Source organism: Danio rerio, chromosome 3, assembly GCF_049306965.1.
Source record: "Danio rerio strain Tuebingen ecotype United States chromosome 3, GRCz12tu, whole genome shotgun sequence".
Lineage (NCBI taxonomy): Eukaryota > Metazoa > Chordata > Actinopteri > Cypriniformes > Danionidae > Danio > Danio rerio.
Genome location: NC_133178.1, coordinates 15,834,284 through 15,858,635, shown reverse-complemented (window position 1 = coordinate 15,858,635; position 24,352 = coordinate 15,834,284). Strand labels below are relative to the sequence as shown.

Below are 24,352 nucleotides of genomic sequence, written 5' to 3'. Positions count from 1 at the left end.
ACTATACGAACAATTTAGCCTACCCAATTCACCTATACCACACGTCTTTCGACTGTGGGGGAAACCAGAGCACCCTTAGGAAACCCACGCGAACGCAGGGAGAACATGCAAACTCCACACAGAAATGGCAACTGATCCAGCCAAGGCTCGAAACCACCAACCCTCTTGCTGTGAGGTGACAGCACTACCTACTGCGCCACTGCGTCACCAAATACACAAATCCAATTTCTAAATTCAAAACACGATTCAAAAACACACAAATCCAATTCATTTGGTTAAAATATTTATGATTTTTACTTATGAATTCATGAATTGTGTTTTGAAATCTACTAATTGGATTTTGTAAATGTGAATCGTGCTGTGCGAGTATGAATTATATTTAGTAAAGGTTTTATTTTTGAAACTGATTTTTATTTTTGGTCTGGCTCTATAATGTTTTTTTTTTTTTCCCCTCAATAGTTGATTGATAATGTATTTAAAATCTATATACAATATTTTAATTCTGAGTTAGCTCGGACATGAAGACTCATTGTTATATGTAATAAACATATTTATAAATTTATATAAACTGTAATAATGCAAAATATTTTAAATATATTTTTACATTTACATTAAAATAATTTATTTTTATGTAATTTATATTTTAAATAAATATTTTAATTTAATTTATATCTTAATATATGTTACAATCTAGATTTCAATTGATTTAATTTAATAATATTTTAATTCTAGGTCAGGCAATATGGAAATTCCTAAAAAATGTTTGCTAATGAGCTTCCCATTATTATTATTATTATTATTTTTAATTATTATTATTATTATTATAATGAGAACTGCTGAAATTGAGTTACCATTACAATATGCGTGCAATTTAGCCTCTCTGTAATGAATATGATGATAGATTCCTTCCATAAAGCAATTACAGGGTTCAATATAGTAGCAAAGGGTCAGATAATTTGGATTATTACATTATTAAACATTCTTGAAGAACATTCTGGCAAGGAAAAGATTGTGCTGACACAAAAGAATAAAAGCAATTTAAAAAATATTCTACCAAAATTTTTTTGTTATCAAACGGCAAACGACATACACACACTTGCGAGCACTGATATTATAAGATAAAACCAGCCAGCACTGGTTATTCAGGTTGATCGGACAGCTCCAAATGAGTTATACTCCATGAACATAATTCATCATTTAATCTGGTGTGAAATCAGTAAAGAAACAATATCACACAAAATAAAAAGTGCACGCACAGCAAATGAACAACAAACATACCCCTATTATTATAAGCCCACACTCGCGCAGCACTGGTTATTCAAGTCTGACTGTGAGAATCTGGATCTGTGTTCATTTACAATTCATCTGAATAGTGTTTGCTTCAAACACGCAGCATGTGTGGATTGAAAACCCACAGATGTAATTGCAAAGGCCGATCTCCATTTTTTATTGTCCTCCAAAGGGAATAAATGAAAGCTACTGTATGCATGGCACTTCAATGCTGTGCGGCGCACTTCAGTTTTGTTCCAGCGCTTAAAAACAAGTACTTTAAAAAGCTTTTCCTAAGCAAAGTTTCAGTTAGTCATAAAAGAAAATGCTTTAAAGCAAGGTTTAAAACTTAAAGAGACAGTTCAGTCCCAAATAAACAACTCTTTTTTTGCTCCGTTAAACTACTTTTATTTTAATTTTAGCCATTTTGGTTTAAAATGTATTATTTGACACTCAATTTTTTATTTTTTTTGACTCAAATATGGGTCAAAAACTTTGACAATTATTTTTAAATCAATTTTGAACACTTAAGTTAAAAGTTAAATGCTTAAGTTTGCTCAAATTAAATCCATATTTTGGCTGAACCCACCCAGTATTTTTAAGAGTGTATGTGGGGAGCATTTCTTCAAATTTCTTTGTTTATATCAGGGTTTCTTCAAAACACAAATTGTGTTCTGCAAAATAACATACTGAAGTACAGGTTCTAATTAAGCTTAATTAACTATGGATCGATACACTTTTATGAATTTCTTCTTAAAAGTGCAGTATGTAAGTTTGACAACCAGTGGTTGAACTAGGTATTGCACACCTGGTTTAAAACACACGCAAGTGCAGGTTGCCAGATTGATGACACCAACAGGAGCCAGCTTGATTATTGAGCCTAAAAGCTGATTTAGGACTGACTAAAGTTGTGGTCTAATAAAAGCAACGGCGCATAATAGAAGGAATATTTTCCATGTTAAAAGGAGTTTTCGTTCTAACCAAAACCTCGAACTGATATATTAGAGCAGCTTTAGAAACAACTTCTAACTGACAATGATCACCTCAGGTACACCTCATATGCTTTACTCAACTGATACGAGTATGAGTATTTTAATTTGTGTACTCAACGATATTAAGCACCGATTCTGATACTTCTTAAGCAGGTCGCACACCAGAAGCGCCGCTCGGCGGCCACCGCACAGCGCCATGCAGCGCCATGTATTTTAGAATTCTAAACATAGGTTTCTATCAGGATACACACACCGGCGCCGCAAGTCGGAATTAGTTATCCTTGCGCAGACACGCATCCATGACTTCACACATTACATAATCAAAGATCATATTGCATAGCCGGTTTATTCTTTGGTAGCCTATAGATTTGTTAAAAATGTATTTTAAAAATGTATTGTTTATAAGGACTAAGAGATTAATAAAAATACTTTAATTCATACATTAAGACAATGAAGTCAGATACAACAACAAATCACATCCATGTAGTGAAATACTGTTGAGTGGTATCAGCATTTCATGTACAATACGAGTATGAGTATTTTAACCAAATACCGACTCGATAATTGATACTGGTATTGGTGCATCCCTAGTTTGAATGCAATTTTACATAATATTTACTGCCATAGTACTGGAAGCAGCAGCAGATAGTTTATCTCAGATCTTAAAAATAAAAATTATTAAATAAATGATTATGTATTAATTAGTTGAACCTTACCATTTCATTGGAGTGCAGTGAGTGCACTATTCTGTGCTTCTGAATGGCTGTACTTAAATTTCTGCTGTGTTTCGTCTGGTGGAAAAAGCCAAATTGTTTATCACTGCAAATCTTGTCATGTAGCGTGTTGTTAGGACACGGCTTTCAATGTAACCTGCTCATCAATGCATACGGTCGTAATGTTTATATTATTTGGCAATTAACCACCTCATGTGCAACTCTGAAACTGAGTCTCATTTCGGAGTCTGCTACTGTCCACCAGAGGTCACATATCAGTCTAGGACACATGCTTTTAAAACCTTTCTGACTGAATGAATAAAATACGCTCTTTTCAATCAAGACACCCTAGGGTGCAGAAATATAATTAGCTTAAGTGGCAGCGGGTGGGTTAAATGACCAAAACAAAGAGAGACATTCCAGCATGTAACACTTTTTCAAAGCTTCAGTGTTGCTTTTCAGATAAACAAGAATGTTCACTTAGCATGTTTCTTAAATATCTGCAAACATACTATGGTATTTAACTGTATATAATTGTATATAAATATATAATAAATAATTGCTTTAGAAGAATCAAAAACTTACATACAGCACCTTTAACTTCTGTTGAACCCGAAGCAAGATTTGTGAAAAAATTGTCGCATAGAAAGCAGCCATAGTAGGGATAAAAAAACACTCAATGGCTGTTTTTTCCAAAATTCTTCAGAATATCTTACATTGTGTTAAACAGAAGGAAGAAACTGGCTTGTTGTTCCAACTGTTTAAAATGTGTAAAGCATAAGTTAATAATGGCAGAATTTTCCTTTTTGGGTGAACTATGCTAAAAGCTAAAAAATGCACGTGTTTGTGTAAACCCAATACACTGATTAGATTTATCACAGTCTAGGGTAACAGTAGTTCTAATGAAAGTGATAAAGATCCAGTCGTGATGAATGATAGAAACGCTGACAGCCAATGCATGCTCCTTTAAAGAGCTCAAAACAGCAAAACCGCAACCTGTGCTTACGCTAAACAGAATGATACAGCATAATCTGTTGATGTGGGCACTGACATATTTTATTGTGTGTAGTTTGGGTGTGAACATGCCTTATGGTCGTGAACTGATCATCACAGCTCGCTTTTTCACTTATTAACACAATTTTTTGCTCTCTGTAAATTTCTGCAATCTGTCAGAGAGGAGAGAAGTTTTCATCTGACACTATAATAAATACATAATTTCGAAATAATTACATTTTAAACACACTACAGGTAAATATACTATTGTTATATAGTAAATAGAAAACTCTTATGTAAATATTAGCTGGTTTTTATCCTAACATCCAAGAACATATTGTAGTTGGTTTTAGATTTGATATTCGCAGGACATTCATGCATGCAGTTTTAGGGATTTTTTTTTACTTCTGTTATATATACACATTAGTAACTCACGCTGTACCATCCATCAAAACCTTTTTTTTTAAAGATCTCAGTCTAAACGATCTTTTATTTGGAAAAATCGTTTATTTTAAAAAATGACCAAATTCTCCTACTTACATCTAAGTCACTTGAGCCCCAAAATTTAACCCACAAGCAGCAAAAAGAAGTTATAAACAGACGTCTTTGGAAAGTTTATTAAGGGGTAAAGACCCATTAAAGCACCTGCGAACTGCCAAGGAATAGATCCAAAACACATTTGTCAACAAATACGGTGAATCCAGCATGTCTGTGCAAGAACATCAACTGATGGAGATCAGAAATGATGGCGGCCTTTTAGGGGCCGTTCACATATCGTGTCTTTTCTAGAGTTCAAGCAAGTTCATTATTTCCAATGGAGGTGTGCGGCGTGCCGCGCTCACCCCTTCCAGGCACCTCCAGTTGAATGAATGCCATGAGTGCACGTGACAAGAACTGACCGATCAGCTTCATACTTTGTATGGAATATACACATTTCAGTAGAATAATTATCTCAGACAAACTAATTATCTCAGCTACCTAATTTCTCCAACAACCCCCTGTAAAACTATTGGACATCTGGATAGGGCTCAAAATTGCAATGATTATATGTATTTGAAAAATAAGCACTTTTAAAATTAATCATGTTGTAGAGTAAAGTAAATAATCCTAACTTTGGATGCCTCAGAGGTCTGTTCTTAGACTTCTTTTTTCTCCATTACAGTAGCCATCCTTGACTGTTTATGGATATTAGTTTTTTTATTTCTTCACATGGTACCAAACACATCTACATATATTCCACAGAAACACAAACACCAGAGCAATAGTGAGAGATTGTACCAAAAAACACAAGAAAAGGCTCTTTGGAAAAAAAAAAAAAAAAATTCAGCAGATCACAGACATTCACATTGGAACAGGCTTAAATTTTTCCAAAGGACCACAGAGTTTGTCAAAAAAAAGTTGCTCTGTAACTTTTACCGTGATCATGTGAGGAAAACACAAGGATGGCAGTTAGCGCACCACAAGTCGGATGGGGTAAAATATCAAATTACATCTGTGAAACTGCAATTTCTCCAACAACCCCCTGTAAAACTATTGACATCTGAATAGGGCTAAAAATAGCACCTCTTTTGTCTGGAAGTTAGAGATGACGTACAAATACTACATGTCTTGAACGTCAGGTATTTCAGAGTCTGACCTCTGCACTTTCATCCCCTGAAGCTACTCAAAGTGGAGGGTGAAACTTCTGAAGAAAACACTGTAAAGCACAGATATGATCACTTCAGTGCAGGCACGCACATGTGTGTACACACACACACACACACACACACACACACATTATACTGTAATAAACACTTATTATGTGGCCTTAAGGCTGGTTTATACTTCTGACCCACGGCGCCTGCCTTGTGTGTAGCCATGCATTTATACTTCTGCGTGCTGTTTGTATTGCTCTGCAATAACACTTTTGAAACACTAGCAGGCAGTATGATTTTATGTTTCTTCTCTGGTGTTTTGTTTTATTCTAAACGCTAAAAGTAGCTCAAACTCACTCATTCTGAGGCGGGAACCAGCAGACGTGCAACAACTTTAATCATAAGGTAAACACAAAACAACAGTTTCCATCCTGAGCTCTGGTTGCTTCACGCAACCAGACACTTATAAACCATGGCTCAATCAGGCTTGCAGCTGTCAGCACTGGCCACGATCCTCACCACTACCAAGCCAACCAATCACAGAGCTTGCACTACATGTGACTGCGTCATTTTTTGAGAGATGTGCATCGGCATCAGCAATGGCGAGGGTTATGCGACTGCGCGAAGGCTGCACCAGAGCATTCGCGTGCACTTGACGCAGAAGACACCGAAACCCAACCCTCGCAGAAAACCTGAATGCTAAAAGACCATGTTAAATATTATTTTAAGCGTTTTGATTTATGAGGACACAAGACATGTCCTCATAAACCACCTTAATGTAATGCCTAAATCATACCTATGCCATTATACAATTTTTAAAACCCCACAAACAAGTACACACACACACAGAAAAAGAGAGCTGATGAAGTCAGGAAGTGAGATAACACTGACTATAATCAAACAGAAGCACCTTAGATTGATTTATGGCCATAATAAGACTAACAGAGAGCACAGGGACAATATAAAATGTTGCTACATTTCCTGAGAGGCTTTGTTTGTCTCCTCTACAGACAGATGCATCCCTCCTCCACAGAAATACAGAAAAAACACATCATCTGTCTTATAGAGAAATACACCACTCTGGTGAATAAACCACTGGCAAGGCAAGAATTTTAAAAGCAAGTAGACCTTGGTGAAATAATGTGGACCTCTGTGCATACTTATAAATGTAAGTTCTCCATTGCATTTTACAATAAATTAGACAAATATATGGGGAAAATATACAGAATTTCAAAAATACAGCATAAACGGAATTACAGGGGTTGAAAAGAAGATACAAAAAGGATAATATACGCCTAAAATGACATTAATTCACAATACTTATCGTTTCAAAGCAGCTTTACAAAAGGTGCACATTATTTTATTACAATTAAATTGGAAAAAGTTAAGGTTATTAGTTACCATAATGTTGTTAGTTACTAATAACTTTAACTAATTAACTAGTGACTAGCTTTTAAAAGTGAAAGTTGTTATATATAATCATAAGCTAACCTGCAGTTTAATATAGGCAGGGTGCAAATTATACATGAATTATACACGATTGTGGGGTCAAGTTTTTCGATTATGTTCGGTAATATGCCTCAGTGAACCATTCATTCATTCATTCATTTTCTTTTCAGCTTAGTCCCTTTATTAATCCGGGGTCACCACAGCGGAATGAACCGCCAACTTTTCCAGCATGTTTTTTTATGCAGTGGATGCCCTTTCAGCTGCAATCCATCTCTGGGAAACTCAGTGAACCAAATTTATATATTTAAATCAAATATATCTAATTTATTAATCAAATTTGCTACTATGTTTTCAGTGTTTTGAGGGATATTAAGGGGTTCTCAATGACATTTCTGGTATTAAATAAACCTATTAATAGATGACAGTTTAACCTAGTGTAGTGCTGTCGCCTCAAAGCAAGAAGGTCGCTGGTTCGAGCCTCGGCTGGGTCAGTTGGCGTTTCTGTGTGGAGTTTGCATGTTCTCCCTGCGTTCGCGTGGGTTTCCTCCGGGTGCTCTGGTTTTTCCCACAGCACAAAGATATGCGGTACAGGTGAATTGGGTAGGCTAAATTGTCCATAGTGTATAAGTGTGGATGAGTGTATATGGATGTTTACCAGAGATGGATTGCAGCTGGAAGGGCATCCGCTGCGTAAAACATATGCTGGATAAGTTGGCGGTTCATTCCGCTGTGGCGACCCCAGATTAATAAAGGGACTAAGCCGACAAAAAAAAATGAATTAATGTATGTTTTACTTCCATGTGCAAGGCAGATGCTTTTTTTTTTTTTTTTACAAGAAACATGCTTTGTTAACATTTACGCTGTCTGTTGGTTCTTTAGATTTGCCAGTTTCAAACATATTAACACATTTTTTTTTTTTTTTGGCACAAAGTAGGGATGGGCAATGTCATACAACTTGGCATTGTACAATGTCTAATGTGAAACATTGCGATGGTAGTGGTGAAGAACTTATTATTTATGAATAATCAATTAATTTATAACAAATTATTTATTTGTAGCCTATACCGTTTTATCTACCTGACCCGCATGGTCTTTATTTTACCCATAACCAAATCATAAATAAAATCATTAAATAAAGATAAGTTGCACACAAATTACCACCTGTCAATCACTTTTTCCGTGTTCTGCGTTACCAAACTTGGTTGGTAAAACAGTTGCACAACCAACAGGAACCAACCAACAGTATCTGAGGTTTCCCTAAAATTACTAAGTACAAGAGCGAGAGTGAAAGATTGAAGCAGTGTGCTGACGCTGTGACACATTACCTCATTGATTCAAAAGACCGAAAAGTCGTTAGATAGAGAAAAGATTAATTAAATATCACATTTAACAACTATAGTGAAACGCGATTCAGTGGTACATCCTTGATAAACTGTCCGAGGTGCTCTCTGGGATTTTGTGCTTAAAACACCTGCTGACTGCTGGAGCGCATCTGATGCCTGTGTGTGTGTGTGTGTGTGTGTGTGTGTGTGTGTGTGTGTGTGTGTGTGTGTGTGTGTGTGTGGTCATGCGATGTGCGTTTTCAGTGGTGTAGTGTGGAAGGACGGCTTTTCTGAAATGCTAGGTGAAACGCCAGGGTGGACATGGATCATTTTTATTCTAAAATGCCATTTTAAAACTAAGACGAATTAGTGTAAACACTAAATGGGGCCTACGTGTGTATTTTTCGTGAATGGTTTGCTGCAGCGACAAGGGCGGGGCGGAGGACATCGGTGATGACATCGTCTATTGACCCAACCCTAGCGCAAACATGCATTCACAATAGTATGGACCATTACAGGGGTGGTCAAAAGTATATTTAAGTTATCTATTATTATAATTACTAATATTTCTTAACTACTAAAGGGCTTGATCAGTGTTACATGATCAGTGTTATCCTCCATTCTTTTCTTACCACTACAGGTAAACACACAGGCATTTTGAACCACGAACTTTAGCCTTTAGCAGCCAGGGGTCAAATAGCTGCTGATTCCCAGTTTACCCACACTGTCTTACAACGTCACCGGATCACATATCTTCTGCTCACACACCCATGAAAACACACACACACTCACACAGGCTGAGTTTCCATGTTTTATGGGGACTGTCAATAGATATCAAACTACTTCATTCAAAATGAGCTGAAACAACACAACTCTTGAGGTTTTTGGAGGAACAAGTTAATTGTTTAATCTACTTGAATTTGTAAAAACTAATTAGTTAACTTGATTCTTTCGTGTTACCCCAACACAAACCGATTGCGTGGAACCCAGCATTTTTACAGTGTACAGTAAATCCAATATTTTTCCAACAACTACCTATCTATCTATCTATCTATCTATCTATCTATCTATCTATCTATCTATCTATCTATCTATCTATCTATCTATCTATCATCTATTAGGGTTTAGAAAATGGTGACAAAATATGAACTCGGTTCTACACAGTCATCCAAAAGTAATCTAGTCTGTTAGTATGACATTATTTACACAACTATACCAATACTTCGTAGTGTCTCAAATGTTTTCGATAATCGTGAAAGCTTTTATTAGGATTTATTGTTTTATCACTATATAGCACTAATCTGCCAGTGAATAGATTACTTCAACAGGGATAATAAAATTTTGTGTATTGCTTTATTACATACAGTATGAATGTTCAGAGTAAACAAATGTTTTAAAACATTTTATTGCAAACTGATTGTAAAGTATAAAAGGTTACACTTTACAATAGGGTTATTAATCATTGATCACCAACGGTACATTTTGATTTTATGGCAATTTTAACATTAGTCAAATTAACAAATGGCAACAAATATTGTACAGTATTAATGAATAATAGGTCTACAAATAGCACTATTTTCAATCAATATTTGTATCATAAATGTTAATTATATATGTAAAAGTATTATGTATAAATATGCGTAAATATATGTATAATATATTAAAAATTCATTTCACAGAAATTACTATAATTCATACTTTATATCACTATCAGAATATAAGATGACTTACATTGTGATAAGACAGACAGACAGACAGACAGACAGACAGACAGACAGACAGAAAGACAGACAGACAGAAAGACAGACAGACAGATAGATAGATGATAGATAGATAGATAGATAGATAGATAGATAGATAGATAGATAGATAGATAGATAGATAGATAGATAGATAGATAGATAGATAGATAGATAGATAGATAGATAGATAGATAGATAGATAGATAGATAGATAGATAGATAGATAGATAGATAGATAGATAGATAGATAGATAGATAGATAGATAGATAGATAGATAGATAGATAGATAGATAGATAGATAGATAGATAGATTTCAGAAGAGATCAACATTTCAGGAATTATTATCCATATTGAAGATATTTTGTCCCACCAAATAAGGGAAACTGACACCACACACACGGCCTGGTTAGACCCCATCAGGTTTTATTTTTACATACTTAAAGCACAGAGATTTTTTCTACACATTCTTTTTAAATATCTCAGCAATAGCAGTCATTTTTCCTCAAAAAATAAAAAAAAATAACAAACGGCATCAGCATTAATTCAAATCACCTCCATGTCCACACACACAAACACACACATACACATGGAGCAGATTAGGACTAATCCTGCGGAAATGTCTCTATCAGTGGAGCAGCAATAGAAAATACTGCCTACTGGTCACCTAATAATTCATTTTATATTTGTAAAAAAACACTGAACTATACAATAACACCTACATAACACCTATAACACGTACAAAAACACTGAACTATCATCTGTAGCGCAATGTATAAAGTGATGACAAAACAGGTTAATTTTGCTCACAATTTAAGATTATACGGCTGAACGGCACTAAATGCCATCAGTCTGGAGACATTTTACAGTATTTCTCTGCTGCAATTGGGATATCACAAAAACTAACCACAAAAAAGCCAAAGCAAAGCAATGACTATCAAGCGTTTATGATCGGAAAATTGGTAAACACATGCGGGCATTTCTCCTTTCTTTCCGTTTACTGAACTAGTTTGCAGTAACAAGAGACTCATTAGAAAAAAAACAAATGGCCAACCAAAAACTAACTCATGGATATACCAAGAGAGGCCAACCCAAATGTGAGTCCCATCTCAGACTCAATACACTATAATTATGGTGTAAATACAGCACTACAACATACAAAAGAAAAAGATCAGCTTAGAATATCACTCACCAAATTTACAATGTTTTGATCAGCTGTAGTTTGAAAATACGCCAATCTTTTCTCCTCTGAGGGCTTATTATGCGGCATCTGTGGCCATCTTGTGGATGAACAACGTCAACCGTCTTTGCTCTGCTCAGTATGACAGGCTGATGGATGCCGACTGGGTGTATCTCTGAAATTATAAATATTTAAAATAGGCACTGTTCTTATAAATAAACTGCATAGTAGCAATCCAAACAACTACATTCTGACCTGAAAAAGCCTTAAAGGTACATTATGTTGTCCAACAGCAGCAATATTTGTCAAACTATCGTGGGTTTGTTGATCTGCTGTCACTCTGTGTTGGCGGAGTATTACAGTAGGGTAAGCAAGCTGTACTAGTGCTGATAATGCAAAATATCACACGTCTATCAGCCAATCAGATTCGAGAACCAGACAGAACTCCAGGCGGGAACCTTGGGCTCATCTATCTCCGAGCTCAATGTTCTCTTCTGGGACAGCATGCCCCTGCTATCATAGTCGAACATTATCTAAGTGTGAACTCTTGAAAATGCAATCAGCTAAATAGACTTTAGCGCTTATTTAGTTGTTCAAGAGTAAAATGAGATGAAAATCCGTTAACACGCAGCAGGTGAGCGCAGAAACTCCATTGAAAATACTGGGGTAAAATAAATGTTCGTATTTTAAAGATATGTCGCGGGAAATTTTTATGCAGTGCTTTGTACAATATGAGACCCACTTTATAGCATATAAAAATCAGGCAGTGAAGATGAAGATAACAGATTTTTAAGGAAAACAGACCTTAAACGTGCCGATATTGTAACAACATACAGTTCACCAGAAGCGTTTGACGCAGGTTACTACAAAATTAAAAGTCCTTCTGCATATACCCTATTCCTGGGAGTGTAAATAAACATTTTACACACTAAAACATCAAAAAATGTATGAAAAAAACCTCTAGAGCACTAATTAAAGAAATCAACAACATTTTATTTCTAAATCACCTTTAAAAACAACACACAATCATGACAAAACAAGTAAATCATCTTCCTCATTAGTTCATCATCATCAATCACCTGTATAAAAATAAGACAAACTGAATTGAACGTCGCGATGCCAAAGAGCAAAGGGTTAATTCGATTGGATGAATGATGTAAGTCTATTGTGACAACAAAGGCCGGAGTATCATCGTTTACGTCCGTCATGCGGTTTCCTTCACAATGACTCTAGAGCATTAGCTTAGCCTACAATACAAGCAGCCTCAGTGGTAATCTCGGCTAATGCTATATCATTAGCCTTAGTGAGAATTAACAGTCTGTTCAGCATTAGGGCTTTGTGTGCTGAAGTTTGAGAAAGTGTATACTGTGGCACATCTAATGGCTCTCCACTGTTTTAAGTGTAAACAGCTAGGCTAGCTGTTATGGGTGCTGGGAAATTAATCAATAGCATGAGCTGTATGGTTCACTGAAGCATACAATAGGGGCCACCGACTACTAGCCAGACCTGTGTTTTACAGCATACCTATTAGAGTGCCAAAATGTAAACACAACATTAAAAATGGCCGGTAAAAATACAACAACTGTGAAAACGCTAACATTAAAAAACTCTAGCCTCTTAACAGTGAGTTTCCATAATATATAGGGTGAATAAACATAAACCTATGTTCCCAGAATTCCCTGCATGACACTTTTTATGTTTTGGTTGACATTACTATGGTTTTATGTACATTAGAGTCTTATGTTACATCTAAAGTGGATAAATAATGTTTATTCCATTACTTTATTTGTGTGTGTGTTACCATGATGGTGTTTAGCAGTTGTGTGAATGACACGGAGCACCTTCATGTATATAGTATTCTTCTTCTCTGCTTATGGGAAAAGTTTGGATGATTTGGTTTATATGACTTACTCATCTACACATGCTTATATGGCTGTTTTTATCTATTTACGTCAAAACAGTGGTGTATTAACCTTATAAACTAATGAAATATACTAATTTACCATAAAATTTATTTTACGGTTTGTACCGTATTTTTTAACGGTAAGATACTTTTACCGTAAATGTGACAGATTTTTTAACAATTTATCAGTAAACCCCCAGACTAACAAGAAAATCGTTTACTCCATTATCTATAATTATTTAAATATGCTAATATACCATTAGAATTTTATATTTTTTTATGGCTTGTACCATATTTTTAACAATAAGATACTGGAAACCACAGCTGCTGTTTTTTGTCAATTTTGTAGATTCATATATATTTTTTTTTACAATGAGCCCCAAAACGAACAAGTAAATCATTAACGCCATTATCTATAATTAATGAAATATGCTAATTTAACATAAAAAAATTAAATTTATGTTATGGTTTGTACCATATTTTTAACAGTAAGATACTGGAAACCACAGCTGCTGTTTTTTACCATAAATTTTACAGATTTTAAAATTCTTTTACAGTTAAACTAAACACAAACAAGAAACTAATTTACTCTATTACCTATAATTAATAAAATATGCAAAATTGCAATACAAATTGTACATTTTTTATGGTTTATACCGTATTTTTAACGATAAGATACTGGAAACCACAGCTGCTGTTTATTGTTACCGTAAATTTTACAAATGTATTATTTCTTTAACAGTGAATGTCAACACGAACAAGAAAATCATTGATACCTTTATCTATAATTGAAGAAATATGCTAATTTACCATTATAATTAGAAATGTATTTTATGGTTGTACCGCATTTTTTAACAGCAAGATACCAAAAACCACAGCTGCTGTTTATTTACTGTAAATTTTACAGTTTTTTTTACCTCTTTAACAGTAAACCCCAACACAAACAAGAAAATCATTTACTCCATCACCTATAATTAATTAAATATGCTAATTTACTATAACAATTTGAAAAAAAAATGGTTTGTACCATATTTTTACAGTAAAATACTGGAAACCACAGCTGCTGTTTTTTGTTACCGTAAATTTGACAGATTTATTGTTTCTTTAACAGTGAACCCCAACACAAACAAGAAAATCATTAACTCCATTATCTATAGTAATTGAAATATGCTAATTTACCATATTAGTAACAAGTTTCTTTTATGGTTATACCGCATTTTTAACGCTAAGATACTGAAAACCACAGCTGCTGTTTATTTACTGTTAATTTTACAGATTTTTTTTACCTCTTTAACAGTAAACCCCAACACAAACAAGAAAATCATTTACTCCATCACCTATAATTAATTAAATATGCTAATTTACTATAACAATTTGAAAAAAAAATGGTTTGTACCATATTTTTACAGTAAAATACTGGAAACCACAGCTGCTGTTTTTTGTTACCGTAAATTTGACAGATTTATTGTTTCTTTAACAGTGAACCCCAACACAAACAAGAAAATCATTAACTCCATTATCTATAGTAATTGAAATATGCTAATTTACCATATTAGTAACAAGTTTCTTTTATGGTTATACCGCATTTTTAACGCTAAGATACTGAAAACCACAGCTGCTGTTTATTTACTGTTAATTTTACAGATTTTTTTTTGCTTCTTTAACAGAGAACCCTTACACAAACAAGAAAAATCATTTACTCCATCACCTATAATTAATTAAATATGCTAATTTACCATAAAATTATATAAAAAAAAAAAAAAGATTTGTACCGTATTTTAACAGTAAGGTACTGGAAACCACAGCTGCTGTTTTATGTTACCGTAAATTTGACAGATTTATTATTTCTTTAACAGTGAACCCCAACACAAACTAGAAACTCCATAATCTATAATTAATGAAATATGCTAATTTGCCATTATAGTTACAAATTTATTTTATGGTTATACCGCATTTTTAACGGTAAGATACTAAAAACCAAAGCTGCTGTTTTTACAGTAAATTTTGCAACTTTTTTTTTATTCTTCAACAGTGAACCCCATACAAACTCATTTACTTCATTATCTGAGCAATATTAGCTGGCTATATTCTGATTTACAATCACTCGGGGGTCACATAAACACACTAATTTCTCTTCATAATCTTATTTTACATTCCTAATATATACCCAGTAACTAAATCCAACTACTAGCTTAAAAAATAAGCAACAAGCAGCTAATTACAAGTTTTTTAATCTAAAATCATAGTTAATGGTTTGGTAATAGCAAGAATTGTAACTTAAACTAAAGCATGAGCTTACAGTATCTTTTCATCCTGAAATGTAAGGAATATTTTTCTCAAAACTGGCTACAAAAAAAAATAAATAAATAAAATCTGCTAGAATGGCCTGGCCAATCACCGAGTCTGAAACCAATTTTAAAAAAAGAACTAGAAATCAGAGTTGATTTGAGATCCTTTTTCAACATTATTTAAGTCTGGAATAAAAAATAAAATCATACCATGAGTAATGTATGTGGCTCCAATCACCATACAAAAGGCATCTGGTAGCTATCATTACCAAAAAGCATTTTACACAAGGAACTAAATATATTTCAGAAGTTCTTTTCAGGGTTGGGGGTTCATTCATTCATTCATTTTCCTTCGGCTTATTCCCTTTTTTATCAGGGGTCGCCACAGCGGAATGAACCGTCAACCATTCCAGCATATGTTTCACGCAGCAAATGCCCTTTCAGCCACAACCCAGTACTAGGAAGCACCCATACACACACATACACTACGACCAATTCACTTCATTCAATTCACCTATGTCTTTGGACTGTGAGGGAAACCGAAGATAAGCACTGAGAAAAACACATATTCAATGCTCATTTTACTTGCTGTAGCACAAGCGCGCACACACACACACACACACACACACACACACACACACACACACACACACACACAAACAATGTTGGACCTGACAAATCCTCATGTAGATTTTGTGCATCCATTTCATCCTCGAGTCCTCATCACTGCAAAACAGCATAAATTCTGCCCTGCACTTACGGTGAGACATGAGATACTTTACTGCTGTAAATCATTGATGTCTTATGCTGCGGGCGCTCACTCTCCTTCTCGTGCCTTAACATTATTTTTTAATTCAAACTTTTAATCTAAATAAGGCAGAGTCTCGAGACCACCTCTGAACGCAGAGCCCAGGCCATATTGCAGCCAATCAAAGCCCGCGCAGGGGAATGGCTGTCAGTTTGAGCGAGCTGATTGGTCGAGCCATACAGTCACCACTGTCAACAAAGGAATTGACTGGCTGCTGCTGTGTAGGACAAAACTCTGATGTTGAACTGTTTACAGCAAGCCATGAGAGAGAGACAGAGAGAGAGAGAGAGAGAAAGAGAGAGAGAGAGAGAGAGAGAGAGAGAGACGAGAGAGAGACGAGAGAGAGAGAGAGAGAGAGAGAGAGAGAGAGAGAGAGAGAGAGAGAGAGAGAGAGACGAGAGAGAGACGAGAGAGAGAGAGAGAGAGAGAGAGAGAGAGAGAGAGAGAGAGAGAGAGAGAGAGAGAGAGAGAGAAATAGAGAGACGAGAGAGGGAGGGGGAAAATATGTTGAGGTGGATTAAACAAAATGCATTTTATGAGCTTGGGATAAGAGGACTAAAAGAGGCCTTAAGCAGACCATGTACATACATATAATCAAGGGAAAGTAGATGCATTTCAAAAGGCCATTTGTATGTGGTGTTGCTTTAGTTATACAACAATAGCATCCAATCCAAAAGAGGAAACAAGAGGCACACTGCAGTGTGACAGTTTGACATCAATTTGTAGAGTTGTTTGTTTAGTGTTTGTTTTATAAAACTTATTTGGAATAAAAACTGTTTGGTCTTTGTAATCTAGCATTTAAATGTTACATTCAATAGCATGTTCGTATAATTTTGTTAATAAAATAAATACATTTTAAGATGGCAGCACTGTCGCACATACACACACCTGCTTTATAAGATATACCTGTACAACTGCTCGTTAATGCAAATTTCTAATCAGCCAATCACATGGCAGCAACTCAATGCATTGGGCTGGCCTGAGTATTTCAGAAACCGCTGAACTGCTGGGATTTTCATGTACAACCATATCTAGGGTTTACAGAGAATGCTTTGGAAAAAAATAAAATATCCAGTGAGTTGCAGTTCTGTGGGCGCAAATTTTTGATAAAAAACAGAAATGTGCGCACATCTAGAAAAATCTTGAAGGCAGGTGCACGATCAAAAAACAAACATAAGTAGCAAAAGATTCAAAGTAAATCGGCACACTGCCACTTTAGCTCTCAAAAAATTTTATTTAGTCAAAATTACAAAAACACTACGTTTCGACCGACATGGTCTTCATCAGGTGTTGATGGTCCTGATGAAGACCATGTCGGTCGAAACGTAGTGTTTTTGTAATTTTGACTAAATAAAACTTTTTGAGAGCTAAAGTGGCAGTGTGCCGATTTACTTTGAATCTTTTGCAAATTATTGATGCCAGATGTCAGAAGAGAATGGCCAGACTGGTTCGAGCTGACCCAGATAGCAAAGAATTCTAGCCCAGATTTGGCATAAATCTGGCACAGCAGGCATTCATCCAGCACTGGTATACAGCATGTAGGCCAAACATGACCCGGATTTGGCAGAGGTGGCATCGTCTTTAAGGCGGCACACAATACTTGGGCCAGATATCAAATGTAGTATTGGGCACAGATGCTAACAATGGATATGTGGGCCATGTAAGTTTGGCCTATTTTGACCCACATTTAAAATACACTTTTTATTATTTTTGAATAAAGGAAAAAAAAAATCTACCAATCAGGTCGATTCGAGAAAAAGCACACCAATAGCGCATCTAAAAGGTAAGGCTTTATGGGTTTATCAATTTCATTGCAGTCGTGACACACCAACATATCTGGCCCAGTTATGGGTTATTAAATTGACTGAGACTTGGCCCAGATATGGTCCATGTTTGGCCCTTGTCTGGAAGCCAGACTTGGTCCAGTCATGTACTTAATTCACTGCAGCATGTGGGCCAAGCAATAGCTGGTTGTGTGGGCCAGAGATATTTAGCTATGTGGGGATAGATAGGCAACAGTAACTCAAACAACCACTCGCTACAACTGAATTATGCCGAAGAGCATCTCTGAGCACACAACACGTCCAACCTTAAGGCAGATGGGCTACAGCAGCAGAAGACCACACCGGGTGCCCCTTCTGTCAGCTATAACAGGAAACTGAGGCTGCAATTCACACAGGCTCACCAAAATTAGACAGTTGAAGATGGGGAAAACATTAAATGAATTATTAATATTAATGACAGATTAACATTTAAAGGGCACCTAGGTTACCCCTTTTTTCAGATTTAATATAAGTCTTTTGCGTCTCTAGAATGTGAATATAAAGTTTCAGATCAAAATACCCATCAGATTTTTCATTATACCTTTTACAAGATGCTGTTTTATACTGATTTCCAGCAGGGAGTGGTTTTGTCGTACTGCGCCTTTAAGCTTTTTCTTTCCCGCCCACTATTTCTACATGCCTCCTCCCTCAGCTGCGTCAGACAACAGACAGACTTAAAGGAAGAAGGTCTCACGTAGCGTTTGTGAGATACTACAGTAAGAACTAACCTTTACTAATCAGTATTGTGAAGTTGCATTGATGAGTCACACACAATATCGTTACAAAGTTAACGCGCGCGCACACACACAAACACACACACCGCAGATGATACACACACACACACACACACACGCAGGCAGGCAGGCAGACAGACAGAGCGCGCTTAGCCTAGTTAAGGCTAACCTCAAGTGTGGATATCTGTTATGCTAATGTACAAAATAAACCTGATTTAACTTCCACAAACCGGGATTGAAGCGTCTTCTTTTATAGTTGTTCTGACACGCGGCTGTGCTGATGAAGTAAAGCTGAAGTAAAACGCTGTAATTAATTACACACATACTCTGTTTCAAAACACTTTAAACATGTGAAACTTACTCGTAATCACATTTGATGATGATTGCTGATCCTAGCGAACAGAACAGACCTTTTGTTCCCGGTTGCTTTGCGTATGTTTGCCTGGTCTTGTTGACATATACACGCGACTACCTGAACATGTTAATGCGCGCAGCTGTCAATCAATTCGGTGGGCGGGGGATCGCACACCTACGTAATGGTGCGATCGATTTGAAAACAGCTCCAATTGGCCGACCCTTTTTTTGTAGTTAAATTGAAAAAAAAGGACTGGGTGTGTTCATATCACCCCATGTATGACGGTCTATACACTATACCAGCACACAGATCTGTCCAAACTGCTTGAAGAGTAGATTTTTTACCTTAGGTGCCCTTTAAGTCTTTGAGCTGTTTGTAAACCTAAATTATTAAAATCAGTAGATTGATTTGTACTTAAAATGTATGATTTGACTTTTTAGGTTGCCTTCTTAACTTTCACTGCATCAGCAGTGCTTATTTCTGCCTTGTCAGTGCATTTAAATTGATTACATTTCTGATAACGATGATAATCTCCGAGTCTTCAACAGAGAAGTGAACTCGAGCACAACTAGGAATGCTCGAAACAGTTCAACGAGTGTGTATGTCCTCAACAAACCCTTTTCTCAGCCGCTGTGTTCATGCCCTCATCAGAAAACTTTTTAACGTCTCCAAGCGGGGTGTTAAATTAGCCATGAGGTATTTCTGGTTCTATCATACATGTTTTACGCTGCCTCATAGTCACAACCATTCAATTTTAATAGCCACTAAGGTCTTTACCTTTTCGTTTTGTACCGTGTAACATCTAGCACGAGACAAAAGACCAAAAGAGGAGTCAATATATCATTAGAAGAGGATAAGATCAGATTATATGAGCATTAAAATCAATCTGAATTGTCCACCCGATTAGTGGAGCATTCTGAGCATCTAACGCTAATCACAACAGCTTATGGATCATGTACTGATTTCATTATCATCCTCAGTGGTGTTGTAAGATTGTCCTGGGATAAGTTAATCTCCTGAAGGCCTTCCTCAATCCGCTGGCCCAAATGGCAATCAGCATGACCTTAATTAGGTGTTTATGCTACACAGACTCCAATGAAATTCCTTTACTTAAATCACAGAAATGTATTAGTTTATAGATACAAATGGTTATAGTCAGTAATTAATTTAAATATTTGATCATTACAATACAAATAAAAAATGTATAAAAATGTTTTTATAAAAATGTAAATTGCCTAAAATATTCAAATGACATTCAAATTAATAAAGAAACGTATTCATTTAACATATTTTATTTATTGTTGAAATTTCAAACGAATTAATTGCATTTATTTTTAAACTAATTTATTGTGTTTTTTGTGAAAAGTTTGTCACACAAACATCAATGAAATTTCATTACTTAAATCACGTATATTTGTTGTTATATAGATACAAAATGGTTATAGTCCATCATTAATTTCATATTTAAATGTTTGATCATTTCGTAACAAATAAATAAATATATCAATTTAACATATTTTATTCATTGATGAAATTTCAAATGCTTTTTAAAATAATTTAATATGATTATGAAGTTCACTTAGAAATATGTGCCACACAGACTTCAATTACATTAATTTACTGAAATCACTGAAATGTTTTATTATATAGATACAAAGTGGTTATAGACAGTAATTAATTTGAACATTTAATCATTTCAATTCAAACTAAAAATAAATAAAATGTTTTTATAAATTGTATATTGCTAAAAATTCTAATGATATTCAAATAAATTAAAAAATACATTCATTTAACATATGTATTGATTAACTTTCAAATGTTTTATTTTTTTGAAAATAAATTTATTGTGATTTTTGTGAAAAGTTCACTTTGTGCCACACAGACTTCAATTACATTTATTTACTTAATTAAATCACAGAAATGTATTATTTTTAGATACAAAGTGGTTATAGATAGTAATTAATTTTAACATTTAATCATTTCAATTCAACTAAAAATAGATAAAATGTTTTTTTTTAATTGTATATTGCTTAAAATTCAAATGATTCATTCATTCATTCATTTTCTTTTCGGCTTAGTCCCTTTATTAATCCGGGGTCGCCACAGCGGAATGAACCGCCAACTTATCCAGCAAGTTTTTACGCAGCAGATGCCCTTCTAGCCGCAACCCACGTCTGGGAAACATCCACGCACACACACACACACACACACCACACACACACACACACACACACACACACACACACACACACACACACACACACATACACTACGGACAATTTAGCCTACCCAATTAGCCTGTACTGCATGTCTTTGGACTGTTGGGGAAACCGGAGCACCCAGAGGAAACCCACGCTAACGCAGGGAGAACATGCAAACTCCACACAGAAACGCCAACTGAGCCGAGGCTCGAACCAGCAACCTAGCGACCTGATTGCTGTGAGACGACAGCACTGACATTCAAATGATATTCAAATTAATTTAAAAAATACATTAATTTTTACATATTTTATATATTGATTAACTTTAAAATGTTTTTTAAAGTAATTTATTGTGATTTTTTTGAAAAGTTCACTAAGATATTTGTGCCACAAAGACTCTAATGAAATGTATTTAGTTAATTAAATTATTTTCAATTTCAATTTAAACTGAAAAAAATTACAAATGTTTTTATAAAAACGAATATTGCTTAAAATATTTAAATGATATTCAAATTTTTTTAAAAATTACATTCGTATAACTTATTTTATTTACTGATGTACTTTCAAATGCTTAGTTAAAAAAAAATATTGTGATTTTTGTGAAAAGTTAATTGTGCCACACAGGCTCCACATTTATTTACTTAATCAAATCTCATAATTTGATGATTTGTTGTTATATAGACACAAATTGGTTATAGTAAGGAAATAATTTAATATTTGATCATTTCGAAAATTGCAAATAAATAAAAATATTTTTATAAAATGTACATTGCTTAAAATATTCAAACAACATTTAAATTAATAAAGAAATATATTCATGTAACATGTTTTGTTATAAACTTTGCATTTATTGATAAACTTTCAAATGTTTTAAATGTTTTACAAATGTAATTAAAGTCAGTTTATGCTTTGTGCATAAACATTCTTATTTTTTAACATTGATGTACATTAGTACAGCAAAAATTATTAAGTCAATAAATAAATAAATAAATAAATAAATAAATATCACAGTACCCACTAAGCATGTAGTGCCAACTTGGTCACCTACTTCTGGTGAACTATTTTAGCATCCAGTTACTTAAATGTAATTACACCATTAAACTCCTTAGGCATGAATGCAAATGCCAATCCTCAGTGTCCAACTTTATTGACAAACATCATATCATCTCGTATTGTGTCATATAGTATCGTATAGTATTGTATATATTTATTCAATCCCATATCAGTAACAAAGGCTATTTTCATGGCAAAAAAAAAAATTGATAACAAATAAATGCAATTAAAAAACACAAGAAAATAAAAACAATAAAAGTTAGATATGATAAAATTTTTTCTAATTAAAACCTAACAATTTTAACATTTTGCCTAGTAAAAGTTTGCTGAATGAAGTGAGTTTACTTCATAGAAAAACTCTACTGTAGTTATTATAAAAGCAGAACAGTTCAATAAAACAGTAGGATGTAATTTTTCAGAACAAACACTGAGTGGGCTCTCCACCTTCAAGCAAAAAAATTAAAAACATGAGTCAGTTTTGTACAATATGACATCTGGTAAAAATCACTAGCTCAAATATACTCATAAATGATATTTTTTTTTCTTTTTTTGAAAAACATAAAAGTTGATATGTAAATATCTTTCTTATTCTTTTCAGTATAATGAATGAAAACTGACTGGGGTTGTCAAACATGGCAAAAAATAATGCTTCCTTAAAGTAATACTGACTGTAAATCTTGGTATTGGCTCTCTGCTGGAGTTCATGTGAGAACTACTGATGTCTAAAGCGCTGATTCATGAACTAAATCATTTGCTTTGAATGTTCTCAATGAGCCATTTGATCCAGATCACAGAACCCTGAATGAAATATGTCTGGATTACTCTAGTCTGAAATATTCTTGGATGAATTCATGTCTGCAGTAGATTATCGTGAACCACTATGACAATCACCTCAGTCATACTGAATAATATAAAGAGTTGTTTATATAGCATAACATTTCTGAGCTCGGAGCTGTCAGTTTTATGGGGTGTTTTTTTTTGTTTTTTTGTTTTTTTACTTTTTTTAAGGCAACAAACCACAGGCAAAAAGCACTGTTTATTCAATAAACCAGTAATTTTTTGGCTTTTCATGAAGTGTTCTTTTGTTCAGCCCAACAGAAAAAACACCAAAATATAATTTATATATATATATATATTGGCCCCCCTTTGAATTTTATTTTTCTTTTTAAATATTTTCCGAATGATGTTTAACAGAGGAAGGAAATTTTCACAGTATGACTGAAAAATATTTTTTCTTCTGGAGAAAGTCTTGCTTGTTTTATTTCAGCTAGAATAAAAGCAGTTTAAAATTTTTTAAGAACCATTTAAAGGTCAAAATTTATTAGGCCCTTTAAGCTATAAATTGTTTCTATAGTCTACAGAACAAACCATTGTTATACGATAACTTGCCTAATTACCCTAACCAGCCTAGTTAACCTAATTAACCTAGTTAAGCCTTTAAATGTCACTTTAAGACATTTAGTCAAATATAATAAGACACACTAGTAAAATATTATTTACTGTCATCATGGCAAAGATAAAACAAATGAGTTATTAGAAATGAGTTATTAAAACTATTATGTTTAGAAATGTGTTGATCAAATCTTCTCTCCGTTAAACAGAAATTGGGGAAAAAATAAACATAAGGGCTAATAATGTAATAATAATATAATATTTTAATCCCATAAATTCTTGTATGTAAATGAAAAATTACAATACATAATTTAAAAGGCCCTTTTTTTCAAAAAACTTTTATTTTTCTTGTACAATAAACCAGAGCAACACTCTTTCTGACACCGAAAAAAAGATGTTTATGCATACTCTTATTATAAACAAATAAATCTACATAATAATTGTGAAAATGTCTTTACTTTGGCATTTCTATTACTTTTTATCACTTCATATTTCATAAAATA

The 24,352-nt window shown here is 34.3% G+C and overlaps 1 protein-coding gene across 10 annotated transcripts in view; it reads right to left on the bottom strand.

Annotated features, from left to right (window-relative positions):
• stat5a (signal transducer and activator of transcription 5a) overlaps positions 1 to 24,352 on the bottom strand; it is a 199,095-nt gene that overhangs the window by 147,030 nt on the left and 27,713 nt on the right. For 4 of the 10 annotated variants that reach the window (XM_073937307.1, XM_073937320.1, XM_073937270.1 and 1 more), the window contains exon 2: positions 11,305 to 11,467. The gene's annotated coding sequence lies outside the window, so the exon portion shown is untranslated. 10 annotated transcript variants of the gene reach the window in all.